Source organism: Pagrus pagrus (genome assembly GCF_965226575.1).
Source record: "Pagrus pagrus genome assembly, chromosome: 4".
In the NCBI taxonomy this organism is placed as follows: domain Eukaryota; kingdom Metazoa; phylum Chordata; class Actinopteri; order Spariformes; family Sparidae; genus Pagrus; species Pagrus pagrus.
The window spans coordinates 17,734,092-17,751,238 of NC_140188.1; the positions used below are offsets into that span (position 1 = coordinate 17,734,092).

The following is a 17,147-nucleotide window of genomic DNA, read 5'->3' on the forward strand; positions in this document are numbered from 1 at the left end:
ATTGGATAGATTATACTGTTTACACCTTTGGTCCTCCAGCGTGACAGATGTGGTTGATCTGTTTAAGTCATGTGTGGCTTCATGAGAAAAAAATGCATCTAGTTTAGATCAAGATCTCTTTTGCAGGGGAAAAAGTCTGCACCGTCACCTCCAGGAATAAATCCTGGCTTAGTTTCCCCCCCTTTTGTTCCCCCTCAGTCATAAAAGTAAATGAAGCTTGCTCAACGCTCTGCGGACACCTTGATAATGAAGATGATGAATGACTGTCGCGTGTTGTTCCCTCCTCCCTGACACAGTTCACTGCTGCTTCCTCCTCCCTAAAGTGAAGCGGTCACCCAGGCATCACATTAAGAGCTTATTATCCTCACTGAAAAATGTCCAACTTGTGTGATTACAAATACGGGGAGTGTGAGGCAGCCATATGTGCACCAATTAGATTTTCATGAAAGTTTCATCAGTATGATTCTTTTGTGCTTTCTACTTTCAGCTCTGAGGGAAAAAACGCTTCAATGAAAAGTTTGACTTTTTTTTTGTTTAAATGACCTGACTTTCTTTGTAGCCAAGAGTTGCGTGAGATGAATAATTTCACCTGCAAATTGTTAAATATGAGCCTTCAGCCAGCAGCTGGTTAGTGTACTGTAGCTTAGATTATAACTGGAAACAGTGGGAAACAGCGAGCCTTTATGCAAAGTAAATTACATGAAAATATCGTATTCTATGTTTGGTGCAGGACTATTTCTTGGGTGGGTGCAGGAAGTCACTACTAAACTTACACTTTATACTTTTACACTTTTTCCCATTTTCAGTCTTTATGCTACGCTAAGCTAACCAGCTGCTGAATGTAGCATTATATACTTACAGATCTCCTCATAATTACCACATTAAAATACTTAAAATGACACTTATTCCGTCTTCCTCATTAAAAAATCCTAAATGTATGAAAATGCACAAGTTTGACAAGTTTAACTGCTGCACACAAGATGTCTCCTATTTCACTGTCAAGTCCATTCTCTGTATGTGTGCACTGGAGGCTTCACGTTTCTACATCACACTCGTGCGTGCTGAATGTTTGACCAGGACCGGCTTCCTTGAACTGACAAGTATCAGATTTCTCTCTTCTTCTATAAGATATGAGTGAATGCGAACATTTCCCAAAATGTCGGACTGTTCCTTTAAATACGTTCAGCAGATGTGTGTTACACTGCTCTGCCACAGACAGATTTGTCAAGAAAAGAGAAGTTTGTAGGTTGCCAAGCCTCCCAGAACATCATGGCCATCTCGCAGCAGCATTTACTGACTCCACTCTAGCAACCATTCAGTTTATTTCATTTATGGAGGCTAAAACACGCACAGTGAGATACACACTGACTGTAGTTGTAATCACCACCTTAATAGTAGAGGAGATGCAGTGTGTGCTCCCTGCGTGTGAGCTGATGGGCCATGCTATGACTTCCATTTAAGGAGCATGGCACATCTGGCGGCTGATGTGGCAGTAATGTAGCTAGACGTGGCCATGCATACGTTACTGCATTTGAATAAAACTCTCAAACACACACACAGAGACACACACATACACGCACTTACATATCTAAAAATGACCGTGGGTTCTCCTACACGTCGCCGCTGGATCCTGCGCTCCATACACATGGCTTTCCAGCTGCGCGAGTGAGAACGACTCAAAAGAAGAAAGGTAGAGCCCACATGTGGAGCCCGTACGCAAAGATAGAGTACATATCTCTACTGTATAAATGTGTGTTTCTGACCTGTGGTGATGTAAGACGAGTGTCCTACAAGAGCATGACAAGGTGAGCGATGCCTGCGGTGAGGAGGAGATGAGCAGAAGAAAGGAGGAGATAAAAGACAAAAGTGGGAAGGAGGCGTGGATGGAGGACAGGAAGTGGGGAGAGAAAATAGAGATGGGGGGGGCTAGATAGAGCAGGGAGAAGAGGGATAAAGTGAGAATGTGAGGAAGAAATGTTAAAAATAGATTATACAAGGGAGAACAAGAAACAGGAGGAGGAGGACAAGGTGACATTCCAGATTTAGCTTGTTTATTGCTGGTTGACATGGTCTGCTGGATGCCCCACCAGTGAACTTATTGTGCCAGCATGGCTTCATAGAGAGGAGCGAAATGGGGAGGGAGAGGCCGTACGAGATAATCAGCTTTATAAATAAGAGGACGTAAAGGACGAAAAGACAAGGATTAAAGAATAGGAGGAGGAGAGGAGATGCAAAGACGTTGGGCAAGAGTAAAAAGGAGGAGGAGGAGAAGTTGAAGAAAAGGGCGAGAAGAGGAATAGAGGGGAAAACAGAAGGAGAACAGCGAGTGGGATGTGCGGAGGATTACCCAGTGTGTATTGAGCTGCAGCTGTATTGTGCTGAGAGGTGCCTTTGGTCCCTCAGAAAGAAAACACGCTATTGTGAATAATAGATGACACAACGTACACACATACACACAGTGCATGTTTATTTTTGTGCGTGTTTATTGTGTGACTCCTTATCCCTCTTTTAAATGGTTGAAAGAGGAAAAAAAGATCTTGACAGCGAGGCCCATGACGCGCTCAGCTGAACAAACACGGACCCATATTCAGAAAGCAGATTCTCGTGGAAAGATCAGGCAACTTCCAATCGATACGTGTATGTTTGTGAGGCCCGGACACGTGCCGATGCTTCTGCACGAATGAGTGTGTCCCTCTTTGAGTGTGCGAGTTATTCAGCGGATTGATTCATGCGTCAGTCATACTGGAAAAGTTGACATTTCTGTCAGTCACACACCCAGGAGAAGCATCTGGAAAGCTGTGAATACTAAACTGGCCTGAAGTAGCCTCAAAAAGAAAAAAAAAAGGTGCTTTCTGGGGAGTGTTGAGCACTAAAATGTGAGCACCACCGGGATTTGTCCGGCAAAAGATCTCGCTCTCAGTGTTCCAGCATCAGTTTGTGAAGGTCAGTGATGCGGCATATTCAGCTGTTTAAAAGCACTGTTGTCGGTTTGTGTGTTCAGTAAATACCCACAGCCCACCAACCCTTAGACCGTCAAATGGAGCGATTTCAGAATCTGAAGCCAAAAACATGAACTCCGATGACTCCTACTTTGGAACATTACATCAGTGTACCAACGCTTTTACACTGATCTCAGTATATTTGCACAATTTCTTAACAATGAAAACAACACTTAAATGACGAGACAGTGCTGAATCTACTGGATGGTTTTGTTGGCTGTGAGCACTGTCTTTTCTTTTTTTTTTTCATTCGAGCACATCTGTCAGATACTTGCACATACTGCAGCACTGAAAGTGATTTAAACTTCTCGTTCAGGGCAGCAGAATAATCTTTAATTGGCACTGAGAGCCTGGGATGCAAATGAGGAGGCAGCAGTTATATTTATAACCGTTTTAAAAATTAAATAGGATAGCAAGCGAAACTGGGTGACATTTAGTGATACACGGACCTGTAAAAGTCAATTGTGTTGCAAGCGAGAGAGACAGAGATCAGTGCGGTGGCTGCAGTGAGAGGAGCTATAATTGGATGCTGTAGATTTACCACTCAGCACTAGTTGAAGTGAAAGTCTCTCTCTTTGCTTTCTGCCGTACACCAGCTTTACCTGCGACTCATCAGTGCCGCAGAACTGGAACTGTTCGATTCAAGGTGCACCTTTAGGATACAGATGCAAACAAATAAAAAGTAAAGAAACAAATGGGGTAGCACTATACAGAAAACGCCTTTCAACAAATTTACATATAAATGGCTGCAGCTTCCTAGTGCTAACTTCAAAATCTGTATCAGGGATGGACATGTCCAGGGTGGTCACTGCACTGTGTGGTGTACTTTTCAGCAGGAGCCCACTGTACAGTGTTGTGCTGTAATAGAAACTTTTTGCAAAGCAGCCCGTACTGATGCAGCATTATGTAGATTTACTGTATCGACCTGTTGCATCACTTCTTCGGTATACTCACTGGAAAAAATAAATTCAATTTAATGCAGCATGACATGAAGTAATGTAGTTCAACTTCAATATCAAGCATCCTCCCCCACACCATTTGCATGTATATGCAGTGTGTTACTGTTTATTTGTCACTTTGTAAAGTCTCATAATCGCATCCGAGTCTTAAAGCTGGGGTTGGTAAGATTGTAGAAACCAGCAAGAGCAAAGTAAATTTTGAAAGTATCCAACAGAAAGAATCCCTTCAGGCCTCTTTCCAAGCAACTTCTATAAATACACCAACTGCCCTAGAGCAATTCACTACATCCCATTAGCTCTCTTCACTTTTTTAGTCTGATATACATAAGTTAACTGATAAAGTCTGTGAAATGCCAGAATCATATAAATCACAAATTAAAAAAAAAAAATAGCGATCACAAACGTACCTCAGTTCGAAAAGACTAGCTGGCGTGACAGTTAGTCCTTAAGACTGTAGGTGTGTGCTTTGTGCTAACTGGATTAGCCACCGAACAAAGCTGTTGCAGCCGCATAGACTCTGTTCTTTGGTTCTGTGGCTGTGTGCTTTGTGCTAGTGACTAAGCTAGCTCCTGAACTGCAGGCTCAGTGGCTGCATGTTTTGTGCTACTCTCTTAGATAGCTTCTGAAGAACAGGCTCATCATTGTTATTGCTAAACGCATCCCACTACCTCATGTCTCATTCACATGTAAGAAAACACCTAACATTATTATAATAAACATAAACAAAGCACATGGCTATTGTTAGTACTCACTGCTTTCAGGCTAATAAGTTAGTATTGGGAAATGTGGCTGCACTCTTTTGTCAGTCTTGTGTGAATATGTTACTAATAGCTTGAGCCACATCCATCTAGCCTTGTAGAAGATTCCAGTCATGTGCAAAAAATGTAGTGAAACTAAGTTGGACAAATATGATTTATGTAATGAAAAAACTCAAGAGTTTGCAAATGCTATCATGCTGACTTTTTGTTGACTAAAATTCAACTTGGATCCTTTTTTATTAGTTGCTTCCGCTGTCATTGTAAAAAATGGCCAGGTGGCGGGGGGCATACACTTTGTTCAGCTTCTGAAGAGGGGCAGGCTGGAAACAGTTTCAAAACCACTTGGTTACAGGGACTTTGAGTTAGCAGCCTTTCATTTATCTCCCTCAGCAGAAACCCAATTCCTTCTGCAGACAGGAGAGAAAATAGGACTGTTGTAGGATTAAAATCGTGTGCAGGTTTAAGGTTTTAGCACCAGACCAGCCCCTTGGTTCTTCTATCTGCAGCTTTACACTGAAAATGCTGATACTGTTTATCTGTATTGTGTGTGAATGAGATGAGGTTGGGATCTGAGAGTGTTGAATTTGGAGATTGGAGTCTTGTTGGTGTTATGAACATAAAGCGCTCCGTAGTGCCCTATTGGTTTATTGGAGGATTCAAAGCTTTACGCAAATAATGGTGTCAGGGGTAAAGTTTAGTATTGAGAGACAAGGTGCTGTTTTTTAAAATGTCAGGCTGAACAAAGCCCTGGAGCAATGTTTTTTTGTGTTTTTTGTGTCTGCTAAAGGCTAAGTTTATTACAGTGTTTCAGTGAAAGGTTGGGCTTGTTGTCTTGTTTTAATGGGATTTTATAGGTAAGGGTTTATTTTGTCAAGACGTGGTGAATGCTTATTGTGCATAAGATGTTAGATTTGTCACTTTTTAACAGGTTTTCAGGGGATAAGTCTCCAGTAATCTGCTTTATTTGTCATAAAACCACAGATTTTTTTGACTGTGTGAATTACAGTTTAAACATCACAGAAAGATGCACCAGAGAGCGCCACATACTGCTAAATATTGCTCTATTTTTGCCATATACCCTTGGAAATCTGCAGCCTGAGATCCAGACATTCACTTTAACTTTATTTGAAACCACACTAGTGTCATTCTGTCGTTATCCAGATAGGATGAGACGTGTTTTAAATAATTATCAGAAGATGTTCAAGTATTATTAAGATAGATGTCGGATGAAGTTGCGGTTCACATTAACGTGCAGGCGGTAATCAGAGAGTGCTTTCATGTCTTTTTATCAGTACAATTCGTGCACATGTTGGAGTGTATTAGGAAGGACTGACGGTGGTTTAATCACTTGGACCAGCATTTAGTGGAATTTGTAGCCTGTTAGAGAGCGTGCATGTCTCAAAGAGTCCCAGTGCTAGTCAGTCTGCTTAAATCCCTCCAACTGAGTTTAAGTGCAAAGAGCAGGACTGTCTTTCTGCTACAATCTCACTATCCAGCACCGTGTGCAGTATTAAAAGGTGGAAGAACTGGGTGGACAGTTGGAGGGAACAATTGCTTGTTATTTTTTCTGTCTTGAATCAGTTGTTATATAGGTTCAATTTCCGATGTAGACACTCTTGCTACGCCAGCTGTGGGTGTGATTTCAACTGCGTAGGGGGGCCCTACCCAACCATTTACACTCTCGCTGGGTGTCTGAAAATAAGGGTTGGTGGGGGTGTGCTGCTTCAGGTGGGCTACAGTGAAATACACCAGTAGAATTACAGCCTTTGCATAACAACATGATCTACAAGGAGGGTGTTGATTTGCAGTAAGTTGAGTCGAGTTCATACTGGTGTCTTTTTCTTTTTTTCTTTTTTTTGTCTGAGCCCTCTGGGTGGGCACTCCCACTATGCCAGCGCAGTGATCTCATTAAAATGGATGAGAGGCTTGCATTTTCTTTTTTTTTCACAAAGCGCTAATGTTGGCCTGAACATGGCCTTAGAGCTCTGTGCAGGACTTGCTCACGCGATCGCAGTGAGACTTTTTTGTCACACATTTGGTAGAGAGGTGCAAATGAAGTTGTCTTTACAATGCAATTTGTGTAGTCATTTTGTTGTGATGTTGGTACTTGTAGCTGGTGAGACTGAAATTTTATTGCACATATAAGCACATAGATTGACAGAAATGAACATGCGTACCTCCACAAAATCCCATAAACCTTTCCTGTGGATTGAGTTTTGTGTATTTCACCTTGATATAGATCAAAATATGTGCCAACAACCATCTTACTTAGTATAGGCTCTCTCTATTTCAAAGGTGCAAACCTGTGGCCATAAAGAAGCAGCAATAAAAGCCCAAGTACCATTTTCTCTGGATAATCAAAGTAATACTTTACATCATTTGAATGTTGTGATTATGGGAAGCTCTCAGTTTGTGTAATCATTTTTCATATCTGCATTTATTGTGTTCATTTTTCATGTTCAAGTGTTCAAAAATAATAGAATGCAACCATTTTTTAAGTAAACACAAATTGCTTCAGCGTGCACTGAGGAACATTAGTGTTTCTAAGATTTAAATCCAGCTAAAAAAACTTCCCTTAGAAGTATGTCTGGAATATAGTATATTTGTACAGCCCAAAAAGATCCATACGACCTATAAGACATTACCTATAAGGCAATATATGATAATACATACACATACATACATCCTTTGATATATGGAGATATAGGCTTATAATATATATATGAGTAAAATTATGTTATTATTATGTTAACAACATATATGTAATTCATACAGTATAGTAGCAATACAAATGTATAGCATATATGAAATACCCATAGAGAAATGTGTACATATATTGAAAGAACAGTTTTTGCAGAAAACAAAGAAAGAAATTAGGATCACATCAAATCAATCAAAATATGGTACTTTCAAAACGATATGTCAATCTTCAATACTTGGTTGGGAATCCCTTTGCCTTAATCACTGCCTCGATGCGCCTGTGGCATTGCCTGGGAGTTATGGGAGCCCAGATTTCCTTGATGCTTGCTGTCAGCTCTTCTTTGTTTTTGGGTCTGGTGCCCCTCATTTTCCTCTTGATAATACCCAATAGATTCTCAATGGGGCTTAGGTCCGGCAAGTTGGCTGGCCAGTCAAGCACTGTGATGGCATGGGCATCAAACCAGGTTTTGGTGCTTCTGGCGGTATGGGCAGGGGCCAGGTCCTGCTGGAAGATGAAATCTGCATCTCCATACAGATCCTCAGCAGAAGGAATCATGAAGTCCTCTAAAACATTCTGGTAGACTGTTGCGGTGACCTTGGATTTAAGAAAGCAGAGTTTATCAACACCTGCACCGGACATTGCACCCCAAATCATGACTGACTGTGGATATTTCACACTGGACCTCAAGCAGCTTGGGTTCTGTTCCTCACCCGTCTTCCTCCAAACCCTTGGACCTTGATTCCCGAATGAAAGGCACACTTTACTTTCATCGGAAAAGAGGACCTTGGACCACTGGCCAACAGTCCAGTCCTTCTTCTCCTTGGCCCAGTTGAGACGCTTCCTACGTTGGCTCAGGCTCAGAAGTGGCTTGACCCGAGGAACCCAACAGTTGTAGCCCATCTCCCGGATGCGTCTGAATGTGGTGGTTTTTGAAGCTGTGACTCCCGCCTCATTCCACTCTTTCTGGATCTCTGCCAGATTCTTGAATCTTCTCTGTTTGATAATCCGCTGAAGCCAACGGTCATCTCTTCTGCTGGTGCATCTTCTCCTGCCACATTTTGCCCTTCCACTAGACTTTCCATTGATATGCTTGGACACAGCACTCTGTGAACAGCCAGCCTCCTTAGCTATGAACTTTTGTGGCTTACCCATCCTATGGAGGGTATCAATGATGGTCTTCTGGCCAGTTGTCAAGTCTGCAGTCTTCCCTATATTGAACCGAACTGAGACAATTGAACCAAAGTGAAGCAATTTAATGACACCTGGGGAAACCTGTGCAGGTGCTTTGAGTTTAGTAGATGATTAGTGTGTGACACTCAGTTTAAAACATACATGCCCTGCAAAATTTGGACTGATTTCTTCACAGTATTGTAATTTTTTTTAATTCCTGTTTCGTGGGTTTTATGAGCTGCAAGCCCAAATTATGTACAAATAAACAAATAAATACTTGAAATCGTTTAAATTGTGGGCCCTGAATCTATAATCTATGAAAGTTTAACTTTTTGAATGGAATTATGGAAATAAATAAACTTTTCCATGACATTCTATTTTTTTGGAAACGGTCTGTATAGTCACATAATATTCTATGCACATATGTCTAGTTTGTATATTACACATTGATCCAAATACATATCTTATATGTATACATTATGATTATTTACATATACTGTATGTACATAGGTTAAATACATATGTACATGTATTACATTTGCATATGAAGATGAGGTTTTCTTCAGCTTGTACTCCAGTCTCATTAGAAAACTGTCCGCTGAGTTAAAGCTCTTTAGGTGATGATTGTATCAACTAAATGACATAATATCAACTTTTCTTTTCACTGGTGTTGCATTTGACTCTCTTTTTTTCTGAACCATGGTGCTCTGATGTTGGTACATTTGTGCATGATTACAGTGCCACACTGGAAGTGAGGATTGTGTGTTTGTTTACAGTAAATGATAATAAGAATGGCAATATGTTTCTCAATGCAGTGTCCTGTGCAGCTGCCTGGCAGCACACACTCATTTTCTGTGCACTGTTTTGTCAGTTTGATTGACCATTTTCAAAGGCTGTCTCTCCACCTGCACACTCTCCAGATAATGTGTTAACCCGAGTCCTGCCACTTTTCCAGTCTGCACAGTTATTTTCTGCCTGTTTAAAATGTGCACAAAACAGTTGGTGACAAGTGCTTGTGTCCTAAGTTTCTCCTACTTGCTAATAACATTGGCAATTTGCAGTAATTCTGACTGTTAAATAATTTTCTATATCACTGTCCAATTATTTACAATTGCCTGTCATTCTCTTTTCTATTAATGTCACACAATGTCAACACTTTGCCAACTTGTTCCCATTACAAACAAACTTATTTGTCTGTATAAATCGATAGCTTGTCTGGCGTTTATTAGACTGGTGGACTGCTGGAGGCATTTGTCTTGTCCTTTTCTTATTTTTATTTTTTTATAACCAATAACATTTAACTACACTCTGTGTGTGCTTACCACTCAATGAGTGATTTGAGAATAGCACCAGGTTTCCCCCAAGAGGACCACTTACAATGTGACAGCTAATCATTTTAGCATGCTCACATTACACTACTAATGAGGCCAACAGTGGGAGAGTTGTTGGTGGGGTTGTTTAACAAGGGGGATGGAGGGGCGGCCAATTGCTTCCCGTCACATTTTCCCCATAAATCTATAGTCACTTAGCGGAATGAATTTAATAATTTGCTTCAACAGGGGAGTTGACAGCCAACATCATGGACTCGGAGCTATTCCAACATGGAGCCTATGTTTTTAAAAAATCATATTATTTTACACTTTTTTCCAAACCTTGTTTGTTTCATCACCTACAGTAGAACATTGCATGAGAAAGCTGCAATTTTGTCTGCCTTAGACTGTCCATCACTGCGTTAGGAGATAGGAGAAGGAAGGAGATAAATGTGAGTAAACAACACGGGTTGTGTATGTTTTTCATCAGACTTCCCCAGAGAGCAGCTGTCTGTCAAGGCCATTCCTTTACAAGTTGAGGTGGATGAAGTGTGCTTCATAATTTGAAGTGTAATCAGCTACTGAATTGGTCTGGTCTGATCCACAGAGATGGAACTGACTCTGTTGGCCTCGTTTATGAAATCGCACAAACACACACACACACACCAAATCATGCATACAGCGTTTTGTCAGTGACACACAACGCACAAATGTTATCCAGGCAAGCAGCTCATCTCTTCCAACTAAACACATCTTTTCGCCTAAGGCTCACACTATGTTACATCTGTAACTGATGTGTTGTTAAACCCTGCTTTGCTGCTGAATTTTTGCATCAAACAATGTCATCATTATTACTTTTTTCATGATGGGAACAACCTATGTTAGATTTTAAAGCAACATTATACAACTGTTTTACTTTAAAATAACAGCTTCAAAGTCATTTTGATGGTGCGGTGTCTTGTAGTAGGGTGAATGGTGTCTCTGTCTCAGCCACTCTGCCCCCTTCACTTGTTTCTGCACTATGTAACTTCAGTGAGAGGGTAGGATCTGGTATCCCCATGTTAAAAAAAAAAATTGCAGTGAATGTGCCCTCTGTGATGCCCCTTTGGCAGATAAAACATAATAAAGTGCCCCCCAGGGTACCCTTCCAGTGATGAAAACATGACAAAGTGCCCTCTAGGGTGTCTCTCCAGTGGACAAAACATAGTGGAGTGCCCTCTCTTCACTATAAATATATCACAACCTTCTTGCTTTAAATACATTTTGGCTCTGTAAAGGCTTTTTCAATAAATCACAGTAAAATGTAAGCTAATTCCTTTCTTTCTCTTTTTGTCTTTCTTCCTGTCTTTCAGACCCCGTGATCAGGATGAAAGCCACGTCTGTCGTCAAGAAGGAAACAGATAAACAGATAGAAGTAGAGAAAAAATAAAGTAGCAGGGTATCAGTTTGCCAAATTGCATCCATTTCGGTCTTCATCCTCACTGATATCACCACCCAACATTTTCATCAAAATCACCCTCATTACTGTCAACACTGAATAAGTTTACATGTCCCGAAACTAAAAAATACTTAAATGTGAAGAAAATGCTGTATGACTGTATATGACTGCACCACCTGCATTGGTAACATCTTGATTGTAGTCATCCAGGACCTCTGCACATCTTCATTATCACATACTCATTACCTCCACGGAGTGCGTTTACGTGCACACAGCGTGATTGATGATATCTCACTCAGTGTTCTACATCTTCATATGTGTCTGGCAGATTTCCCTTTACAGTATATTAATCACCAGAACAACACAGGTGATCTATACTAGCATCTCTCACGTCATGCTCAAGGCTTTTATCCAGACACCATGCTGATTATTGTAAATGGGACGGGTGCCATCTCAGATATGTACTATCCATATGTGTGTGCACGTAATTGCAGTCACTGCCATTCCCTGGAGTCATCATCATCATTACCATCATGATTGTTACGGTTCCCTGCAGAGATGCAAGTTGTGGCAGAAGAGCAAATAGACAGAGAACCTCCGACCTTTTGACCCATACCCTAAGAAACACACACCCCCTAAAAAAGGACACAAATGCTTTGTCTTCACTTTCTCCTTCTGTGTTCCCCTTACTTTTTTCTTTTGGGCTTTATCTTTTGTATGTGTACATAAAGCAATTTCAAATCTTATAGTTTTGTACATGTAATTTTTATGGTGTGTGGAAATTTTCTAATAAAATAAAACAAAAATGGACGACTTTCTCCAAGACTGGCTGCCTTGTTTGTTTCTTTTAACCTCCCTCGCCATCCACAGTTTTGCTGTTGTTGTCTGCCAGCAAACGTATAATCAACCTGTTCGAGGCACCGTGTATCATTTTCAAGATGTAAACAAAGTTGACAACTTTCAGTGAGGGCGAGGGCACACATTGTAGGAAACAAGTTTAAAAGACTTTGAGGGTAATTTCAGGCTTCTCTACCACATTGTGCTGCTGAATTTCAACTTTGAAATGTGTAAATTAATGTAGTCAAGGTGTGTGTTGTGGGTGGACTTGAAGGCATAATCATTTGGATAAATATAGAAATAATAACTGTGCAAGTCAATCACTAACATTATACTTTTTAAAGGAAAATGTGGCTCATCTAAGCTCTATACCCTTTTATTCCATCACATAATGCTGTGCATTTTACCAGATGAGAAAATAAGCATCCGGTTATTTTTTTTACTTCAGAGTTATTGATATGTTATAATTACATATTCCCTTAAAAGCAGAGTGCATTCCAGACTTCTACAATGCACAATGACAAGTTAATTGAGAGAGCTACTCACTGTGAAATTCAAGTTAAAGCTTCTATAATGATTTTTTTTTTTTTTTTTCATTTAAACAATAGATCAGATGACTGTGTAATGTGAAAGTGTTACATTGCGGTAAAGAACCCACCTGCAGTTCCCCTCAGCGCTGGAGAGCTGTATAGCATCTTTCAGATCATTGTTTTGGTCCACTCACAGCTGCAGGGTCATTCCTAGCCACAGCAGACAGCTCCTATAATCTCTTTGGTGCCAGACTGTGGCGATAACTGGATTGAAGTCAATGGGAGGTGCATGAAGAAAAACCCACCAAAACCCAACATATCTACATTGTATGACATCTGATGAAGAAACGCCTTCAGAAAAAGAAAGAACATACTACAGAGAGTATGGTAACGACAGATGACAGATGTTTTATCTTTCCCCTGCTGAGATATCAACATGAAGCTGTCCTGCACATAACTGCATGAATGCATTGCTCACTGGGTCTTTAGTTGTGACTGGAACTGGAAAATCAGTACAGCTGCACTAAGAATATTGTCAAGTTTGTCCCTAGTTATTCATTAAAGCAAAGCAGCAGTACCTTAAAGGTCCTCTCTGTTCCTCTTGTTTCCTACTCCCTGTTAATATTTCCTGTGAACATAACCTAAATCTGTCTGCTCCCTCCCTTCCCTCCTCTCCTATTATCTCCTCCTATCACTCCACGCCTTCCCTCATCTATTCCCCTCAGCTTTTCACCCCCATTCTTCTTCTCCTAACCTCCAATCCCCACATCTCCCGATCTCTCTCCTGCTCAGCTTTTTCCCTCTCAACTTTAATACCCAATCTGCTTCTACACAGCTCCATTCTGCTACCCAGATCTACTCCATTCCTCAGTTCTCGGCTCCTCAGTTCTTGGCAGGCGGCCAGCACCAGATCATCTCCCCACCATTCCTGTCTCCTGTTTCTCCTTTACTCTCATCACCACCTGTTAACTCTTTTTCCTCTATTTTTTTTTTTTATGCATGAAGCAGAAAGAATTAGAATGGATGGAGTATAATGAAATGAAAAGTAAAATATATCTTTCCTAACAGAAGTTGAAAAAGGAATGACTACTCTGACATTACGGCAGCGGTGCCAAAGACAGAAAAAGAAATGGAAAAGGGATGAAGGAGGATGAACACACAGTCACCCTGTGAGCTATCAGCAGCTGTAGAAAATGTGGCACCTGGGGTCCCACTCTAAGAAAGATCCCAGTGTTAAAATTTGATTCATGTTTCACTCTTAGCTCTATAGCAGGTAGTGAATACGATTATAACGCGATATCAGCAGCGGAGCGGAAAACAAAATCGAAAACATCTTGATGAGCAATTATTCTCATTGTGAATCAATTATTAAACAGTCACCTTTGCATGTGTACACACTGAAAAGTTTTCTTCCAAGGGCATGAATAAAACAAGACGCATTTAGGCTGACAAGATCCCATCAAAATCACCATGGTACTGGATTAGAAATAATCAGTTATGCTACTGAATTCATTAATTAAGCCAAATATTTATGTCAAAACACTTTGCATGGTATTAATATGAACTCTATCTTACACCACTGAAAAGTTACAGTAGTTTCAGGGAAATTATTTCCCCCTCATTAATATGTAAATCTATGCAGCGAGGTGCTCCAAATTTAATCAGACCATCCTCTACAGGGGCAACTCTTCTTGTACATATTGAATTCCTGTCATGTACTGTTCTCGAGTCAGTTCACCAAAAAAATAAATAAATAAATAAAGAAAAAGGTCTACATACAGACAGACAAATGTCAGCATGATGGTATTAAAAAGAAACACAAAGAGCACAGGAATTTTTGTCCAAGTGTCCTTGGCTGTTCTTAGTGTGAATTATCAGCATGCTTGGAATTAACATTTCACTCTGCTGCTTGTTAAATCTGAACCTTGAAAGGCAGGAAAAAAAAAATGTATTCATTTTAATTGGTTTGGAGATTAACCACAAGGCCGCAGAACTCATGCCTGATTGGACAGATAGAGAGGCTTGTTTCAGAAACTTGTAGCTTTGAGTGAGACGCCTTAAAAATTCCTTATATGCACACACAACAATCTATCACACAAGTGCAAAGAGGCACACACACATAGCATCGAATGCATACATACACAGACAGTACGGCAATCGTGAACACATTAAGGCAGAAAAGACGTCCAAGGTGACATATTTGCATGGGAAAACAAAGGTTTTTGCAAATTGCATTGTAAAGGTGCTGAGGTTCCTCCTCAGAGGTTGATCAGAAGTAACCGACCTCCTCCCTGCTTGAGTGCCATCTGTGTGCCGTTACTACTTCTCTGACTGCTTCTGGGTGACTGAATGATTTATTTCTAAACTGTGACTGAGTGGAATCTCTATTTTTTCCTCCATACTTCAATGCTCAGTCTATGGCACAGCAACAAACAGTGACTGGTTTCTTTTTGAGGATAGCTTGTCCCTTCATGATATAGCCTCAGTAAGCGGATACAGACAAAACCCAGAAAAGAGAATGCTTGAAGCCATGCAGCCCAGGACTAGATGAGAATCTAGCTGATTCTCATTTGCAAGTGTTTAATGTCTCCCTCCTTGTTCACACTCAGGGGAGTCCACTGCTACACCCGGATGTGTTATACCTTTGAGGACTGCCTTCTCTCTGATGCCTTCTCAGGTGGAGACCGGCCAACTTCATTTAAATTTCTCGTGATTCCTTCTAATTTTAAGGTGTGAAGTGGTTGTGATGGATGCCAAATGCAAATGGAGATGTCTCCAAACAGGATTTAACACACTTTGGTTTACACTAAGCCAAATGTATGCATCTCTGTGGCCAGATCAAAAATTTGGTCAGCCCTGGCTAATGTTGATACACCTGAACAGCCAAAAATGAGAGAAGAGAAATTTGTACAGCTAGCAAGCTAACAACTGGGTAAGATAATTTATGAAGTACGGGTGAGAAAATAGTTTTTTGTTTTGTTTTGGTGGACTGTGAATCTGACCTCACTCTCACCCACTCAGCTTGAACTGATCATATCATATAGAATAATATGCATTGAAAACTAATGCTAATCAAACACACAAAACAATGTGTTTTCAAGTTTTGAAAGATACTAAGTGCTGTATCGTAGGCAACTGGACGTGTTAAGACACTAGGTGACCTAGCCTTAGCAACCCACATGAAGATTGGTTGGGTCAACGTCCTAAAAGTGGCCCTTCCCTCAGTAAGTAGCTTCTTTGCAAAAGTTAACTTTAACAAAAAGATGTTCTTTTGTCACAAAGCTGTGCTTATATGTGCTTAAAACCCACTTGATCCGCGTTAGAAAAACAGTTTTTTGTAGCTACCTATTTTTGTCACCACGAACATAGCTGCAGATGTCCTTAACAAACATTAATGTGAATGTGATATGTCATGTCCAGAAAATATAACAAAAATTTTATCCAAAACAGCTCCAATGTGGAGAAACTCCGTTTTGTCTGGCTTGTGTTTGGCTGAACTAAAAAAAAACAGCCTGTCATCAGCGTAGCAGTCGTGACAGATGCAACTGAACTGGCTAACAGGTTACCGAGAGGTGACACACAGTGAGTATAAGAATGGGACCGAGTTCTGGACCCTGCAGAACTCCACAGAGGAGTATAAAGGGGCAGTTGGGGAAATTAAGTTGTCTATGACAACTAGAAACTCCCTGTGTGATGGACAGAAAGAGAGACAATTAAGAGTAGAGCCCAAGATACCAGCCCAGGTTTTTAGACCAGGGTGGTGTGATCAGCAGCATCAACAGCAGTTGCATCAAGCAGGACCAGGATAGAGTGTTCTACATTGTCAGCTGGCATAATGATGTTATTTGTCACTCTTGGCAGTGCTGTTTGTATACAATGTTGGTGGTGAAAGCTGGATTGAAATTTTTTGAGATTATTGTCTCCTCCACTGACCTCAGCTTGGTGTAGCCTGTTGTATGACCTGTATAAATACCTTTGCAGATATCAATCTGTCTTGAATGGTTCTTGAATGCATTTCCACTTAGCTTTTTTTTAAATTATTAATATGCGAGATCAGATGTGCACTGAACACATGACGTGTAATGGGATTATATTTGTAGATTCAGTCATTGCTCCTTTGAATAAGGTTTCAATTGCTCTCTGCCTGTCATGCCTCGGCTCCATCAAGGCTCCATTACTATTGTCCACATTTGAATTCTAAGTACGTAAGTATGATTATGCTTTTTAACATGCGTAGACAACAGGCTGTGATGACACTACTTTAAAGCATCTCCATAGTAACAGGACATGAGATGGTGAGGGGTTCACATTGTTCCATTCCTTTTTTATAGCACTCAGCTCTCTCTTTGCCCCTCAATACTGCCAGTGATCCTCGACATGACGCATATCACACATAGGTTTTCTGTCATAGCGGAGTGAGGTTCACACTGCTGAAATTAAATTCA

The 17,147-nt window shown here is 40.6% G+C and overlaps 1 protein-coding gene across 1 annotated transcript in view; it reads left to right on the forward strand.

The window, feature by feature from the left end:
* The window catches only part of LOC311256109 (leucine-rich repeat and fibronectin type III domain-containing protein 1-like protein), a 187,894-nt gene extending 175,734 nt beyond the window's left edge, over positions 1–12,160 (forward strand). Inside the window, exon 11 of the mRNA XM_084350934.1 lies at positions 11,250–12,160. The gene's annotated coding sequence lies outside the window, so the exon portion shown is untranslated. The remainder of the gene's footprint in view (positions 1–11,249) is intronic.
* The last annotated feature ends 4,987 nt before the right edge of the window (positions 12,161–17,147 follow it).